Source organism: Manis pentadactyla, chromosome 3 (assembly GCF_030020395.1).
Source record: "Manis pentadactyla isolate mManPen7 chromosome 3, mManPen7.hap1, whole genome shotgun sequence".
NCBI classification, from domain to species: Eukaryota; Metazoa; Chordata; class Mammalia; order Pholidota; family Manidae; genus Manis; species Manis pentadactyla.
Genome location: NC_080021.1, coordinates 115,256,873 through 115,275,606, shown reverse-complemented (window position 1 = coordinate 115,275,606; position 18,734 = coordinate 115,256,873).

The following is an 18,734-nucleotide window of genomic DNA, read 5'->3' as shown; positions in this document are numbered from 1 at the left end:
GTGTTGCCCCAGTTCTAAGTCATCATCTCCTCTAAGCCCTCATACCTGCTGAACCTTTCAGCTTTGCTTCAGATTTCCTACCTCCATGTTCATAGCAACCTAACCTCCAGGGAAACCCCAGCTTTGCCAGTCATAGGAATGCCTTTCTCTAGAATTCATCTTGATTTCTCCTCCTTGGTTGTAAGCTCAGCACCACAGAAACACATGGTGAAAACATGGGAGTGTTTGGTGATTACTAGCAGTGCCTTATGCTGACATTACATGCTCCAGTCGATGATCCATTTATCATACCTATACAAAAACATTCAGTGCATCCTAGAACTCAAGAGCCAGGAGTATGGTCCAGGTCTCTTCCCTAACACTGGAATATCTACTGGTGAGGGGTTTGAGATCATTTGGGAAAAATTCCAATTTTTTGACTCTATCTTGAAAATCTGAGTCATTAGCACTATAGGTTACAAGGACCTGATTTTCTAGTATTCCGTGTGGTGTGAAGAATGGGCAGGTTTAGAAACCACAGATACAGTCTATTTTCACCCTTCATGGAAGGATGTTAGCTAGCTTCCAGTTAAGTATCATGTATGTGAGAAAACCTCCCTTTCTGACATGTCATGTCCATTCTGTTGTTGAATATCTCCCATTGCTGGGAATTATGCCCTGGACTGAACCAAAGCAAATTTGGGCTATCAGATTATAAACAGAATTCAAATAAATGAAGATTAAACAATAGGACTTTCTAATGCTCTTGTCAGTGCCTTGGAAAATATCAACAAATGTCCACGATTCCTTACCTGGTAAAAAAAAATTGTATTTTTATCAATTTGGAAAATTTTAATATTATATTTGATCAAAGGACAAGGAGCCCATATGTCATTATTTGTATCCAGCAGAAAAACTCCTGATGGTTAGAAATGAGAAATGAGAAAAGGTTTTCATTCTTCCTTCTCTTTCTGCCTGAAGACTTGGGGCTTCAGAGAGGTTGGTTATTTCATTGATAGAATGGAGTGACCACTGTTTCCACTAAAACAAAGCCCAGTTGGCTTCCTTGGAAAGAAAGGCTCTGCTGGTGCATTTATATCACATTCTGAAGCCATTACATGATGGCATCCCTGGCAGGTGAGTGTCACCGGGCTTGGAGGTCACACTGGGACAGGGCGTTCATGCACACCTACTTGATGCTGTGAAACTGGCATGTCCTACCAGAGGCATTGAGGCAAGGCTGACCCTTTTCAGCCATGGTAGGGCTTTTAACATCTTAATTTATACAGAAAAAGGGGGAAGAAACTGGAAAATACATAGGGAGATGAACAGATGGACATAAAAGCAACTTCCTTTTTTTCTCTTAAAGCTTCAGTGAATAGCTGCCTGTGAAATTATGCTAATGAAGAACAGGAGTGGAAACAAACCTTCCACATTACAGAACGTGACAATTTGCAGTGATGAGGTGAGGTATTCGCCAGGCGCCAACCTTTTCTCTATCTGCAGACTCCATTAACCCTTCTTGCTCTCCCAGGACATTTGCTTGAGAAATGTTGTGGCAGACCAATTCTCTAGTATCCAGGTTCACAGCCCAGGCTACAGGTAAGAAACACTTGCTGTCATTTGATTATCATACAAATGACCAGGTCAGGATTAGCACAGTTTCTGCTTTTGTTTAATATGCAGCCAGAGTTGGGCAACCACTTACTAGGAGCCCACCAGTACAAACAGCTGAGTCTCTGTTACTCCAGCTGCTACGTACACCTTCACACTCAATAAACTCATCTCTTTGTGGTACGTTTTAGGACAGGCACAGGTACTATGAGGTACATATATTCACAAGGTACAAAATTTTGAATTTAACAAGGAGCTATGCAAAGCACACAGATCTAGTATGTCAGAGAAAGTTGGTAAGTTCTGTGCAAGTTAAAATTTATACACATATATACACACATGAACATATACACAAAAACATACATACACACACACACAGACATGTGCATGTTTTTTTCCTTCAGGAAGCAATAAAATTTCATGGAAGATATTGTTCAACCACAAATTAAAGATTGTAAAGGATCTGGACATGCAGAGATGGGGAAAAGATTTTTCATCACATGACTAAACGAAAACAATAAGCTAGTAATAGCCAGTACTCTTCAAATTCAAACTCATGTGAAGTTTTCTTTACATAGATAATAAATACATAGATGCGCACACACATACATATATATATACATATGTACATAGATACATATAAGCATATATACATGCATAAATATTATGTACACATTTTAGAAGTGTTAAGTGTAAAAAAGAACTATAGGCAAGACAGTTTTCTTGTCTCTCCAGGACAATTGGAAATGGTATGGTTTTTTAACTTTTTTTCTGAAACTGTCTTCCTCTTTTTCCAATAAAACCTGAATCAAGTCAAATTGTCCACCCTCCACCCTCATTCCCCCAGCAGAATGACCTGCAGTGACCTGACAATTACAAGCTATGTGAGATAAACCTGTTCCTGCCCAGTGATTCTGGAGAGAAAAGAAGGGTTTATCTAAAATCAAACATACTCACATAAGCCACAAGGGTTGGGCTGGACACAAAACAGTCACCTTGTCAGGTGGACCTTGAGAGAAGATGTGATCTGCAGTGGGTGGGTAAAGCCTTGCGCTCTCAAGGGAGAGAGAAAAGGGTCAGGAAGCCAAGAAATCTCTTGATCCCCCTGGTGCCTGCTGCAGCCCCAAATGTAGCTGAAACCAAAGAGATGCAAGCTTCGTTACAGACCCTGGGACGTCGGCATCACTTAGAGCCCTTTCAAGACAGTTTCTAAAGCGCTCTGTCCTGGCGTCCTGAGTTTCCTGCGCCGCTGGAAGCAGGAAGGGCAAGTAGTTCCAGAAGCAAGAGAAAGTTTTAAGTAGGTTACTCCGTGTACTGGCCCTTCAGTAATTCCGGCTCTGGTGCCAGACCCCACACCACTCGGCATCTCCCTGGAATCAGGTTGCCTTTTTGTTCTATCAGTGAGGTGGTGGCAGAGATCCATTCACACACACCAACAGAGCCACCGTTCAAGTGCTCCCCTTGGGCCATCTACACTCGCCAACAAAGGGAGGATCACAACAGGCTAAATGACTGGGTTTCTGATCCAATTTCCAGTAACTGTAGACATTCTCTGTAAATATTTCAGTTGAGTATATAAATACAGCTCAGACTTATTTCCTGACTCTCTTCCCTGTCTCCTCTTTCAGCAGGTGTTACATACTCACTTCAGCTAAAACGTCATAAGGTAGGGTGCAAGGAATGTGATGGTGTGGGGAAGCTCGGTAGCTTGTTTTCCTAAAGAGAGAGATCCACACCCTTCCCAAAAAACAGCTAGCTCTCTATTTAGTTCCTCCCTTTAACTCGGTACTACACTGGTTATAATTCAACCTTCACCTTGATTTAACTCTTTAGGTTTTAATCCATCCAACCATTGACCATTCATTGAGTACTTGCAATCTTCCCTGGTATTGTTACGGTCCAAGGAAGGTTTGAGGGGAACCTAGCTGAAGCAGCTTCCCAGACACCAAGTCTTGGTAGCAGGGAGTTACAGGTAGAGACTGAAATAGAATCAGAATGGCAAAAAACATACTGTCCATGCTCCCAGCACACTAAGTCATAATTTAGCTCCACTTTGTTGCACTGATGAATTTTGAACATCAGGCATAATGATATTCAAATGTTCATACAATACTTTCAAAAGAAGTAAACATGAGTTTGAGATTACTTGCTGGTTTGGACAATGCCTCATTGCCCTTTCACTGGAAAATAGAAACTTGATCATAATTGAAAGTTAAAAAGCTTTTGAAGATTGGGGAAAAAAATATCTCTATACTATCAAAAAAGCATGTATTTCATATTGACTATTAAACCATCTCCATCCTTACCCTACATTACATCATAATTGCTCATTGTGGGTATAACAGATCTGATTATGATTATTCCACAAGTTGCTGACAAACTTGGCATAGAAGCACTCAGAGGACTGTAAACGGAGAGCAGAGTACAAACTACAGACTCAAATGTGAATGGGAAGAAATTAGCAAATTCACTAAAACTAAGGCTTATGTAGTAATCAGGGTTTCTAAATTACCTACAAGAAAAAAATGCCCTTAATGCTAAGGGTCCTTTTATATTAACACTTATTCTCTGTGCATACGATGTGCTGCCACTTTAAAGTATTATTTATTTTCAGTGTTAAAAAAAAAAAGCACAGTATTTGCAAATAAGTGGTGGCTCCAAGGACACAAAATCACCTTTCAATAAAAGAATTCTTACCCTGTACGTTTTCTAAACATGTAGGAGTCTTTGGCTTGGAGGGTGTCTCGAATGCCATCTTGGAGCAAAGCCAGAGGCAGAGTAGAAGGCGGGGAAGCAGAGGGGAGGTGAATGAACTTAGCTAAAATGAGAGATGTCCCTGACATCTCTCCTGGCTTCAGAGAAATTCCTTCATTATCTCTTATGATCTTGCCTCTTCCACTTCTCAGCCACACTGCAGCTGCCTTTCCCTGTTTGTTAATTGTCCACCATCACATCAGCGAAAATGAAGAGGGTCAGATCCCAAAGGGACTGCCCTGGTGGTGGTGACTGGTTAACACACTCATTATCCTGGTGGTAACACACCCAGAGATGGTGGCCTCATCCCTACTGAACCACTGAAGCTTCTCCATGAGGCTGCTCACCCAGACATCCTGTCTCCGTTACAGCATCTCTTCATTCTCCTCTAGTTCATATCCCCATTTCCTGCCTTATTTCTTTCTAGGTAGCACCCATCAGTGTCAAATCTACCAATGATACACTTATTTATCCAGACTGTTGTTTGGTCTCCCCATTAGAATAGAAGCTCCATGAGGGCAGGTATTTTACTTTATTTATGTATTTTTTGGTCTGTGTTATTTACTTCTGTATCCCCAGCACTTAGGAGAGTCTGTCAATAAGTATTTGTTACATGGATAAATAAATAGCTGACTTGGTCATTGTTAACAGATTTGATTTCCTGACAGAATGCTTTTGGGTGAAGGATGAGTTGCATTTTTGGGCAAACTTGGAAGCAGGATGACCCTACAAGATGCCCCCACCTCAAATAAGACAATATTTGAGGTGGAATTAAGCCTGGTCTTTTAGGAAAATTCATTTCTAACTCTTTGGGACCAAGCCACATAGCAGAAGAGGAATGGGCTGTATTCTGGTGTATCCTTAAAACATATATCCAAGCAGTCTGGTCAGAAGTGGACAAAAAGAGTTGTTAGTTTGTGTTTTAAGATATCTTCACCACTTCAGAAGGCTGACAAAGAAATGAAGAAATAGCACTTGTCAATATGGGAAACTGGGGTACACTTTGACAAAGCTTGCTGCAATTATTTATTTATTTAAAATTGATTTATCTTTATTATCAGTAAAAATAAAAGCTATTAGACAAAGGAATTTCATGCTGAGTGAAGAAAATCTAGGAAATACAGAAAAGCATTAAGAAGCAAAAGTCACCCATAGTATTGTATGAAAGGAAAAAACCATTCAAATGCTGATGTATAATAACATCTACTTAGATTCATGTATAATCTATTAAGTATTACATCAACTATACTACTTTCTGTTTTTTGTTTGATATCACAGACTGTATCATGACAATGTAGTTGATAGGATTTTTCTTATGAAGAAATTGGGCAATAGTAAAAAAGTATAAGGGTTAGAAGAAGTGTATCTTGATTCAGACTTTCTAGAAGATAAGACTTAAATCTGCTTATAGTATTGGACTTAATAATTTAACTTCCAGAAATTAATATTTTAAGAAAACATATTTAGATACATACATACATAAATGCAAACAAGCATACATACATATAGATACCCATAAGGATGTTTGTTGAAGCTTTATATATAATAGTGAACTGGGAATAAGGTTAATTGGTCAAAATATTAGAGTGTGTACAAATAATGGAGTACTGTGCATCCATTAAGAATGATGCTATGAATTAAGAGATTAAAGATGGCGGCGTGAGAGGTGAGACAGAGGCTTCCTCCTAAAACCGCATGTACCTCTTAAAACCACATGTAATACGAAAATATAATTAATACAACTAATCCAGAAACAGCAACAGGGAAGAGGGCTGTGCCAAACTGCATACACCTGGAGAAAAGAGCAGACCTCAAGAAACAGGGTAACGTACCAAAGCTGTGGCCTGGCGGGACCCAAGCCCTTCCCCCACCCCAGCTCACCAGTGGGAGGAAGAGAAATGGAGCAGGGAGGGAGTAGAGGCCTAAGACTGCTGAATACCTAACTCCAGAGATCTGCTCTGGGAGCACAAACCTACATTTCATGTTGCTTTCATGATACTCTCATGATTAGGGGATTGGAAAGCTAAGACAGGCAGAATTTCTGGAGAGACTCAGATTCCAGCCACTTGCAGAAAGCAGGGATCCAAATCTGGCTGCTCTGGGACAAAAGAAAGGCGGGCAGTCTGAGAGACTGCCTAACAAGGAAGCCCTTAGCAAGAGAGCTGCTAAAGGGACAAGGATTGCACAGAGCTTACTGCTCAGGAAAATGGACAGGTAGAGAAAATTGTCTGGGTGCACTCTGCTCAGCAGATTGGGAGCTTTCATGATTTCCAGGTGCTCCAGATCCCTGGCTGGCTACACAGCTCCAAGGACCCCCTCCATGATGATATGCAGCCTACTGCGCCTTTCTCCTGGCCAGCCCCACCTGGCATGCAAACTGGCAAACCCTACCATGGTGTTAAGCCAGCCAGAGGGAAGATCTGTCTACAGCAACTACAAATGCAAAGCTTACACCAGTGTGCTCAGCCCACTGGTTCAGGCAGTGGAGACAGCCATAGAAGCCAGGAAGCAGGGAAGAGCTCTTTCCTTCCCCCAGGCACCAATACCACTCCCCTGTGACCCCCAATATTGCTTCAGGGTCTGAGCAGCTCCAGAGAGTAGAGCTTCTGGACACCAGAGGGCTCCATATACAAATATGAAACACCAAAGGAACCTGGTTCAAAGTAAAATTAATATAACTCATGGCTCCTCTTGAAAGGGAGTTCAAAATAAAAATCATTAAAATGCTCATGGAGGTACAGAAAGATATTAAACAACACAGGAATGAATTCTGGTTGGAGATCCATCATTGAAGAGCATAATGGAGGGTATTAAAAGCAGGTTGGATACGGTGGAGGAGATGATAAATGAAATAGAAACTAGAGAAGAAGAATACAAAGAAGCTGAGGCACAGAGAGAAAAAAGGAACTCTAAGAATGAAAGAATATTGAGAGAACTGTGCGACCAATCTAAATGGAACAATATTCAGATTATAGGGGTACCAGAAGAAGAAGAGAGAGAAAAAGGGATAGAAAGTGTCTTTGAGGAGGTAATTGCTGAAAACTTCCCCAATCTGGGGAAGGAGATAGTTTCTTAGGCCATGGAGATCCACAGATCTCCCAACACAAGGGACCCAAGGAAGACAACACCAAGACATATAGTAATTAAAATGGCAAAGATCAAGAATAAGGACAGACTACTAAAAGCAGCCAGAGAGAGAAATAAGATCAAATTCAAAGGCAAGCCCATCAGACTATCATCAGACTTCTCAGCAGAAACCTTACAGGCCAGAAGGGAGTGGCATGATGTATTTAATGCAATGAAGCAGAAGGGCTTTGAACCAAGATTACTTTATCAGGCAAGATTATCATTTAAATTTAAAGGAGGGATTAAACAACTTCCAGATAAGCAAAACCTGAGAGAATTTACCTCCCACAAACCATCTCTACAATGTATTTTGGAGGGACTGCTATAGATGGAAGTGTTCCTAAGGTTTAATAGCTGTCAACAGACATAATAAAACCACAGTAAAGAAAGTACAACAGCTAATTAATAAGCATATGAAAAATTAAATTAACTATTCCCAAAGTCAGTCAAGGGATAGACAAAGAGTACAGAATATGATACCTAATTTATAAAGAATGGAGGAGGAAGAAAAAGGAGGAGAAAAAGAAAAGAACCTTTAGATTGTGCATGTAATAGCATATTAAGTGAGTTAAGTTAGACTCTCAGATAATAAGGAAGTTAACTTTGAACCCTTGGTAACCAAGAATCTAAAGCCTGCAATGACAATAAGTACATACCTACCAATAATCACCATAAATGTAAATGGACTGAATGCACCAATGAAAAGACATAGAGTCACTGAATGGGTAAAAAAACAAGACCCATCTATATGATGCCTACAAGAGACTCACTTTAAATCCAAAGACATACACAGACTAAAAGTGAAGGGATGGAAAAAGATATTTCATGCAACTAATAGAAAAAAGCAGGTGTTACAGTACTTGTATCAGACAAAATAGACTTCAAAACAAAGAAAGTCACAAGAGACAAAGAAGGACATTACATATTGATAAAGAGGTCACTCCAACAAGAAGATGTAAGCATTATAAATATCTATGTGCCCAACACTGGAGCACCTACATATGTGAAACAAATACTAACTGAATTAAAAGGGGAAATAGAATGCAATGCATTCATTCTAGGAGACTTCAACACTCCACTCACTCTGAAGGACAGATCAACCAGACAGAAAATAAGTAAGGAGACAGAGGCACTGAACAACACATTAGAACAGATGGGCCTAATAAACATATACAGAACTCTACACCCAAAAGCAGCAGAATACACAATCTTCTCAAGTGCACATGGAACATTTTCAAGAATAGATCATGTACTATACCACAAAAAGAGCCTCAGTAAATTCAAAAAGATTGAAATTGTACCAGCCAGTTTCTTAGACCACAAATGTATGAAACTAGAAATAAATTACACAAAGAAAATGGAAAATTCCACAAACACATGGAGGCTTCATAACATGCTCCTAAATAACCAATGGATCACTGACCAAATAAAAACAGAGATCAAGCAATATACGAAGACAAATGACAACAATAATTCAACACCAAAATCTGTGGGACACAGCCAAGGCCACGCTAAGAGGAAAGTATATTGCAATACAAGCCTACCTCAGGAAAGAAGAACAATCCCAAATAAGCAATCTAAACTCACAATTAATGAAACTAGGAAAAGAAGAACAAATGAGGCCCAAATCAGTAGAAGGAGGGACATAATAAAGATTAGAGCATAAATAAATAAAATCGAGAAGAATAAAACAATAGAAAGAATCAATGAAAGCAAGAATTAGTTCTTTGAGAGAATAAACAGAATAGATAAACCCCTAAACAGACTTATTGAAAAAAAAAAGAGGGTCTACTCACATAAACAGAATCAGAAATGAGAAAGGAAAAATCACTATGGACACCACAGAAATACAAATAATTATTAGAGAATACTATGCAAAATTATATGCTAACAAACTGGATAACCTAGAATAAATGGGCAACTCTCTAGAAAAATACAACCTTCCAAGGCTGACCAAGGAAGAAACATATGTGAACAGACCAATAACCAGCAATGAAATTGAACTGGTAATCAAAAACCTACCTAATAACAAAGGTCCTGGATCAGATGGCTTCACCATTGAATTTTTTCAAACATTTAGTGAAGACCTAATACCCATCCTCCTTAAAGTTTTCCAAAGAGTAGAAGAAGAGGGAACACTTCCAAACTCATTCTATGAGGCCAGCATCACCCTAATACCAAAACCAGGCAAAGACACCACAAAAAAAGAAAATTACAGACCAATATCCATGAGGAACATAGATGCAAAAATACTGAACAAAATATAAGCAAACCAAATTCAAAAATACATCAAAAAGATCATCCATCATGATCAAGTAGGATTTATTCCAGGGATGCAAGGACGGTACAACATTTGAAAATCCATCAACATCATCCACCACACCAACAAAAAGAAGGACTAAAACTACAGGATCATCTCCATAGATGCTGAAAAAGCATTTGACAAAATTCAACATCCATTCATGAAAAAAACTCTCAACAAAATCGGTATAGAGGGCAAGTACCTCAACATAACAAAAGCCATATATGACAAAGCCACAGCCAACATTATACTTAACAACAAGAAGCTAAAAGCTTTTCCTTTAAGTTTGGTAACAAGACAAGGATGCCCACTTTCCCCACTTCTATTCAACATAGTACTGGAGGTCCTAGACATGGCAATTAGACAACACAAAGAAATAAAAGGCATCCAGATTGGCAAGGAAGAAGTTAAACAGTCCCTGTTTGCAGATGACATGATATTGTAAATAAAAAACCCTAAAGAATCCACTCCAAAACTACTAGATCTAATATCTAAATTCAGTAAAGTTGCAGGATACAAAATTAATACACAGAAATCTGTGGCATAACTATACGCTAACAATGAACTAGCAGAGAGAAAAATCCAGAAAACAATTCCATTCACAATTGCATCAAACAGAATAAAATACCTAGGAATAAACCTAACCAAGGAAGTAAAAGACCTGTACTCTGAAAACTACAAGACACTCATGAGAGAAATTAAATGGAAACACTTCCCGTGCTCATGGACAGGAAGAATTAATATTGTCAAAATGGCCATCCTGCCTAAAGCAGTCTATTGATTCAATGCAATTCCTATCAAAATACCAACAGCATTCTTCAATGAACTGGAGAAAATTATTCTAAAATTCATATGGAACCACAAATGACCTCAAATAGCCAAAGCACTTCTGAGAAGGAATAATAAAGGCGGGGGGATTATGCTCCCCAACTTCAGGATCTATTACAAAGCCACAGTTATCAAGACAATTTGGTACTGGCACAAGAACAGACCCGTAGACCAATGGAACAGACTAGAGAGCCCTGATATAAAACCAACCATATATGGTCAATTAATATATGATAAAGGAGCCATGGACATACCATAGGGAAATGACAGCCTCTTCAATGGCTGGTGTTGGCAAAACTGGACAGCTACATGCAAGAGAGTGAAACTGAATTATTGTTTAATGCCATACACAAAAGTAAACTTGAAATGGATTAAAGACTTGAATGTAAGTCATGAAACCATAAAACTCTTAGAAGACAACATAGGCAAACATCTCTTGAATATAAGCATGAGCAACTTCTTCCTGAACCCATCTCCTCGAGAAAGGGAAACAAAAGCAAAAATGAACTCATGGGACTAAATCAAACTAAAAAGGTTTTGTACAGTGAAAGACATCATCAACAAAACAAAAAGGCATCCTAAAGTATGGGAGAATATATTTGTATATGACATATCTGACAAGGGGTTAACATCCAAAATATATAAATAACTTACACACCTCAACACCCAAAAAGCAAATAACCCGATTAATAAATGGGCAGGGGATATGAACAGACAGTTCTTCAAAGAAGAAATTCAGATGGCCAACAGACACATGAGAAGATGCTCCACATCACTAATTATCAGGGAAATGCAAATTAAAACCACAATGAGATATCACCTCACACCAGTAAGGATGGCCACCATTGAAAAGGCTAAGAACAGCAAATGCTGGCGAGGATGCGGAGAAAGGGGAACCCTCCTACACTGCTGGATGGAATGTAAGCTAGTTCAACCATTGTGGAAAGCAATATGGAGGTTCCTCAAAAAACTAAAAATAGAAATACCATTTGACCCTGGAATCCCACTCCTTGGAATATATCCAAAGAATACAACTTCTCAGATTCAAAAAGACATATGCATCTCTATGTTTATCGCAGCACTTTTTACAATAGCCAAGATATGGAAGCAACTTAATTGTCCATCTGTAGATGAATGGATAAAGAAGATGTGGTACATATATACATAGGAATACTATTCAGCCATAAGAAAGAAACAAATCCTACCATTTGCAACAACATTGATGGAGCTGGAGGATATTATGCTCAGTGAAATAAGTCAGGCAGAGAAAGACAGGTTCAAATGATTTCCCTCATTTGTGGAGTATAACAATGAAGCAAAACTGAAGGAACAAAATAGCAGCAGACTCAAGAGACTCCAAGAATGAACTAGTGGTTAACAAAGGGGAGGGGTGGGGGATGGGGAGTGGGGAGGGAGGGAGAAGGGATTATTATGTTTAGTACACATGGTGTGGGGAATCACAGGGAGAACACTAGCACAGAGAAGGCACATAATGGATCTGTGGCATCTTACTACACTGATGGACAGTGACTGCATTGGGGTATGGGTGGGGACTTGATAATATGGGTAAATGTAGTAACCACATTGTTTTTTCATGTGAAACCTTCATTAAGAGTATATATCAATAATACCTTTATAAAAAAATTTTTTTAAAAAAAGGATGATGCTATGGCTCCCTGCAACTATTCCTTGCTCTTCCTGAGTCTTCCTACCTGCTCTACTCTTTCCCCATAGCATAATCCCTCAGACAAACTCTGCATTTACTCATTCTTATTGTGCATTGTTTATTGCCTGTGTCCACCATGCTAGATTGCATGCTCAGAGAGAAAACACAGAACACTTAATTAACTTACCCAAAGTAACACAGTTGATAAAAGGTGGAGCTGGGACTTGGCGGGCAGCTTTAACTTAGCCTTGAAACTATGTAGAGAATCCAAGCTAATGCAGAGAACCCAGAACCGATGATCATGTTCCATTCCTCACTCAAAAAGAATAATAGGAACAATGGTGGTCCACAGTCTGCTTTTAAATACTAGCTTTTTTTTGTCTTGCTTTTAAAGGTCTGTCTTTTAGTTTTTTTTCAAACAGTCCTAAAATTTCCATGAAATTAAGATTTAAAGTAAGCTGGCCTCTGTCTTTGGGATATTGTTATAGGGGAAGTGGTTTCACCAGTGTCGGTTAAGTCAGTTATCATTTCTGTCCTAAAAGATTCTTTTTCAAATGTAACTTGGCATCTCACGTTATGGTTAGCCAAAATGCAATGTTATTCTATTAGTTGCTAGCGAACTGAAAGGATTCTAAAAAAAGAACCTAAATGCACTTAAACACTCTGATAAGGTTTGAGATGAAGTAAAGCTCTCAGGACCGCCCACTGTGTCGCCTGAGAGCAGGGATTTTGTGTTCCCCCCTACAGGCCCAATTAAAGAAACGCGACTACACAGATAAAGCCTGCTCTTGTACGGGGCTGGCTCCTAAAGTCAACGAAACTGGCGCGCTCACTCCCTGGCCCTGGTGGGAAAGACAAAACCCGACCTGGATGATCATGGAATTGTTCCTGATGCCTGCTTTCACCGGCTCCTGGACTGAGATGCAGCTCACAAAGAGCGTTTGTTAAGCTGGGCCCCACGCCATCAGTCTGGTTTCAGAATAATTTTTAGCAGTAGACTGGGCATGGCTGGCAGGGGATGGGTGACTTGGAGGGAAAGGTACCCATGCAGAGAATGAAGAAGTATGCCCTTTGCAGCTAGGCATCATATTCTGCATTGTTTTCATACTTCCTACACAATTTGAGAGTTAGTTGTATCATAATACACTTAACTTCTCTTGGATTCTCCACCGTGCATGTTGCTGTAACACTGAGGTCCTCTGCAATAGACTATTTCAAAGCCATGTACATGAATATGGTTTTGTTCTTGATGAAAGAAATATTCCTACCTGAGCCCAGATGATTGTTCTTTTTTATTGTCCGTTATCTTATTTACTCTAATAGCAACAGATTTTCCCAAGTTGCTAAAAAAAGAATGTGGTCTCACTAGCTAGTTCTACTTCCTAAGTCTTCCTAGAAAAGCTCACAGTCAGTTATATTTGGATACACGATTCTAGAGGCTTGTTTGAGGACTCTGCTGTACATAGTCATACGTCTGTACAAAGCCCATGGTTTTGTCATTGTCCTTCTTTCCTACTTCCTTATCATGGAAGCTTCTAAAAGGAAATGCATTTGAGGTGTCTCTCCATGTACCATGTCACTCCCACTGCAGGTCAAGCTGACACCCTACTTCCCCTGGAGAAACAGTCTGGCAGAGATCCCCAGAGATGAATGTGACCATATGTCCTTGTTTGCCTAACAACACATGTTGTTCAGTTGTAATTATTAACAGCATCTCTGCTCACTCTCAAATGTGTCCTAGTTTGAAGATAAATTATTTGGTCTGCTGGTCAATGATCTCTTAACTGCCAAATCCAAAAGACTCTTTTCTGTTTTCACAGGACTTGGCCACTCTGCAGGATCTGGCAGTGTAATTCACTCCCACAATAATGAAGCTCTTCTCCTTTGGTTTCCATGATACAGTTCTCTCCGGTACCACTGCTCCATCAAAGCTGTGTTTGTGAGTTTTTCCTTCCACACGTTTAAGTGTTGATGCATGCTAAGGTGTCATAACAGGCTTTTGTCACTTTATGTGATCACCTTGGACAACCATCTCCTTCCATATCTTCACTCACAATTTACAATCTGATGACCCTGTAGCTTTCTCTTTCTCTGTCTCTAGCCAAGACTCTTCTGGACTCCAGTCCTGTGCCTTTTCCTCCCTGAGTGCCCCACAGACCTCACATAATCAATGTGTCCAAACCTGAGCTCTTTACCTTTGCCCTCAAGTTTGCTCTTACTCCTCTTCACAAATCTTGGTGAACAATACACATTCCATATCCCCAGCTCAGCCACGGCTTCATTGCATCCAGCCCTGTGCAGCCTGATCAGCCATATGCCAACTCTCAGATCTATGGAGATAAGTGGTGGTTGCTATAAGCCACTGAGTTTTGGGGAGATGTTTTTGTAGCAAAAGCTAACCAAGGTTGAAACTGGTACTGGAAGAAAAGTGCTCCCATCAAAAGAACTCATTATACATATTGTTGGCTTTAGGGCCAGGCAGCAGGTGGTGAAGAAATTGTTAAAGGAGACAGAACAGTGGTGACCTCTTTTATTTGGTGATAAAGCATTTGGTAAGACTGATATCTATGATAACTTGGAAGATAAACAATGTACTTAACTTACAGACTTGGGCAAAATAGTTCTTTGAAGTGTTAAAAGCATAAAATGATTACTTTTAGCCACATATGCATAAAGATCTACAATAAAGAATTGTTGACCTGGATTAAAAGGAACTGAGGCTTATCAAAGTTTATAGAGACTTCTGGGCTCTGAATCTTCTACAGAAAAGGTAGGAGTCTTGAAAAGCTGCTCAGCTACCAAAATAGACATATTTTCAATGTCCTCTTCATAGATGACCAAAAAAATCATAGATTGGGAAATCTTTGAAGAATTAAAAATTAAGAAGCCATTCTCAGGGAACAGAACCCAGGTCTAATCAAGGCACATTCCCTACCAGAGAAGGAGGATTTGGCAACATTTGCCGTGTGAGATTTCAAAATTGCTATAGGCCAGTGCTCTGTGCCTCAATCTGCTCCCCTTCTCTGACGGGAGTGTCTGTTTGTGGCCATCACACCCCTGTCTGCACCACTGCATGTTAGGTATAGATGCGGCAGATAACTTGTCTGTTAGTTCATAGGTCTCTGAATTTAAAAACATTCACGTCTGGACTTGATATGGATGATGAAATCTTGGACCATGAGCCTGATGCCATGATTTGATGAGATTTAGAGGGTACTGGGTAGCTAGTGAGTGAATTTTGCATATGAGAGGGGTGTGAATAATTCTAACTTGACGGCAGTTGCTTTAAATTGAGTTTCTGGCCCTAGTTTTTCACCCCTGTCACAGCCGCACCATTGCCACCACATAACTGTGGGAGGAGAGCACTTCCCTGCCTCTTGGCTTTGGACATAGTCACATGACTTGCATTGGCCAATGGGAGTAGGTGGAGCAGTGCCCATTCTAAGGTTAGGCATAAGAGGCTTGGTGTGTTTCTTCTTGCCCCTTTGCCCCTCTGAAACTGCCATCAGAAGTACATGCTGCTAGCTTGCTAGTTTGAACAGAATGACAGACACATGAAAAAGCACTATTTCATCCAAACCATAGAGTTTCAATGAGAAGCAGAACTGTTCCAGCTGCCACAGTCAGAAGCAGAGCCATCTAGCTAAGTAAGTAGTCCAGCCTAGATTGGCCAAGTCAGAATCTTTGGATCCATTAGAATAAATCATTGTTTTCAGCCATCGAGTTTTGAAGTGGTTTGTTGCACACCATAATTAATCATGGCAATGGCTAACTCATTTACACCACCATCCACTTAGTGCTTCCCCAACCCAACTCCCCCACTTTCTTACCTTAAAAACCAAGTACAATTGATCCCACAGCTCCCCCTGCCTCTATATCCACTGCCCTTGTCTTTGTCTACATTTGTACCATCTCTCACCTGTTCCTACAAAATTATCCTCACTGTATTCCTTTAATGCATCCCTGTCATTGCTACCAGAGCAATGTTTCTACAATGCACAATATCAGCCCTAAGCTTAAAATTTTTGATTCCTCCCATTTTGTAGTAGAAGTCACACTTCTGGGACCCTTGGGTCTAATTTGGCCCACAGATTATTTCTGTTTGCTGCAAGCCATATATCTTAAAATATTTTCACATGAAGATAAGCACAAGTTCTCTATTTGCCCCAATTGCCTGCAATCCCTATTGTCTTACACTTGGCCCATTTCACCCATTATGTAAAAGTTCCTGTCCCTACTACAGGTACTTATAAAGTATATTAGTGTTCTAGGGCAGCCTTCACAAAGCACCACAAACTAGGTGGCTTAAAACAATAGAAATGTATTCCCTCACAGTTTTAGAGGCTAGAAGTCCAAAATCAAGAGTCGGCAAGGCCATGCTCCCTCTGAGACTTACAGTAAAATCCTTCCTTATCTCCTCCTACTTTCTGGTGGTGACTGCCAGACCTTGGTGTGCCTTGGCTTGCAGCTGCACCACTCCAGTCTTTCCCTCTGTCTTTACAGGCCATTTCCTTGTACAGAGACACTAGTCATCTTGAATTAGGGCCTGCCCTAAGGACCTCATCTTTTTTTTAAATTAAGATATCATTGATATACAATCTTATGAAGGTTTCACATGAACAACATTGTGGTTTCAACATTCACCTATATTATCAAGTCCCCACTACACACCCATTACAGTCACTGTCCATCAGCGTAGTAAGATGCTATAGAATCACTACTTGTCTTCTCTGTGTTTTACTGCCTTCCCCATGTCCCCCCTACATGATATGTGCTAATCATAGTGCCCTTTAATTCCATTCTCCCTCCCTCCCCACCAGCCCTCCCCCACCACTCCCCTTTGGTAACCACTGTTCCCTTCTTGGAGTCTGTGAGTCCACTGCTGTTTTATTCCTTCAGTGTTGCTTTGTTCTTATGCTCCACAAATGAGTGAAGTCATTTGGTACTTGTCTTTTCACCTGGCTTATTTCTCTTAGCATAATACCCCCTACCTACATCCATGTTGCTGCAAATGGTAGGATTTGTTTTCTTCTTATGGCTGAATAATATTCCAGTGTGTCTATATACCACCTCTTCTTTATCCATTCATCTACTCATGAATACTTAGGTTGCTTCCACATCTTGGCTATTGTAAATAATGCTGCAATAAACATAGGGGTGCATATGTCTTTTTGAATCAGGGATCTTGTTTTCTTCAGGTAAATTCCTGGGAGTGGAATACCTGGGTCAAATGGTATTTCTATTCTTAGTTCTCTGAGGAACCTCCATACTTCTTTCCACAATGGTTGAACTAATTTACATTCCCACCAGCAGTGTAGTAGGGTTCCCCTTTCTCCGAATCCTCACCAGCATTTGTTGTTCCCTGTCTTTTGGCTGTTGGCCATCCTAACTGATGTGAGGTGATATCTCATTGTGATTTTAATTTGCATTTCCCTGATAATTAGCAATGTGGGGCATCTTTTACGTACCTATTGGCCATCTGAATTTCTTCTTTGGAGAAGTGTCTGTTTACCCCATTTCATAATTTTCAGGATTGCAAAAGTGTAGGTAACTTCTGTGCTGATCCACTGTGCCTGTGCTGATCCACTTCTGTTGAAGTGTTTAATGAATCTCTGTATCAAATGTCTAAATCAGCTTTAAAAAATTGCAGCTGGAAGAATTCTCAGAACCATTCTTCCAATAAGTGAGTAGACATTGCCTACCTCCTTCTTAAAATGGGAAAAGGGAAAAGAGACTTTATTGAATGACCTCTTTACAAAGATGAGGGCAGAATTAAGAGAAACCAACAGTATGACAGAGAAGCCCTAGGGGCAGCACCAGCAGGAAGCCACTCTCACGCAGAGACCTTCCAAAGGAGACACAAGCAGGAGCAATTCCCAGAACTGTAGCTGCAGCACAAGGCTCCTGACAGGAGCTGTGGCCCTCGGTACAGGAATAGAGAAGTACAACCCCTCCTGGTAGGAGGCCCCAGTAGAGAAGGAGGGCCAAATAGGAACTTTGACGTCTCCTTCTTCATACCATCTAACCTACTGCTGGTGCCTCCCAGGGGTTGAGCCTAGCCAAATGCCAGAGGGCAATGCAGCCTAATGACACAGTTTATTAAGATCAGATTCCTGGGACAAAGACTAGGTGGAAAAGGTAGAAATAGATCTGCGGTGCATACGGAGAAATCCAGTGCACGTACTTTAATTCGAAAGGATTGCTTCTCATTAGACTGTCAGACTAAACTGAACTGTCCCTGCTCAAAAGAGGAAATGAACTGGGTTAAAGATTTATAGATTGTGAGAGCTGAAAGAATGCTTAAGGGTCATCTAAACCAGTCCTCTCACTTTACAGATTGATGAAACGGAGGTCCCCAGAGATTAAATGACATGCTTAAGATCACCTTTGAGTTAATAACTGAACTAAAACCAAAACCCAAGTTCATGTTTCTCTGTCCAATGCTTGTTGCCCTATCCATGCAAA